The sequence below is a fragment of the Penaeus monodon genome, chromosome 21, assembly GCF_015228065.2.
Source record: "Penaeus monodon isolate SGIC_2016 chromosome 21, NSTDA_Pmon_1, whole genome shotgun sequence".
NCBI classification, from domain to species: Eukaryota; Metazoa; Arthropoda; class Malacostraca; order Decapoda; family Penaeidae; genus Penaeus; species Penaeus monodon.
Genome location: NC_051406.1, coordinates 38,411,855 through 38,412,082, shown reverse-complemented (window position 1 = coordinate 38,412,082; position 228 = coordinate 38,411,855). Strand labels below are relative to the sequence as shown.

General features: G+C 32.5%; 1 long non-coding RNA gene across 1 annotated transcript in view; it reads left to right on the top strand.

Annotated features, from left to right (window-relative positions):
- Positions 1-228, top strand: part of LOC119586470 — a 4,575-nt gene that overhangs the window by 963 nt on the left and 3,384 nt on the right. The window lies entirely within an intron of this gene.

Here is a 228-nt window from a genome sequence, read left to right as displayed (position 1 = left end):
GGTCTTGGTAACATTAGCCAAGTTTCCAATATTTTGGTAATTATTTATAAAGTGACCACACCCATTTTAGACGTTATGCTTGAGGATGCTCTTAGGAATCTATTAAAATCACCCTATGATCCAAAAACCAGTAATTGTCAATATACCTTCTCATAATAAATTGTGATAAATTAGATATGGATGGATTCTCACCAACTAGTACACAGATTTATAGGAATTGTGTAACCA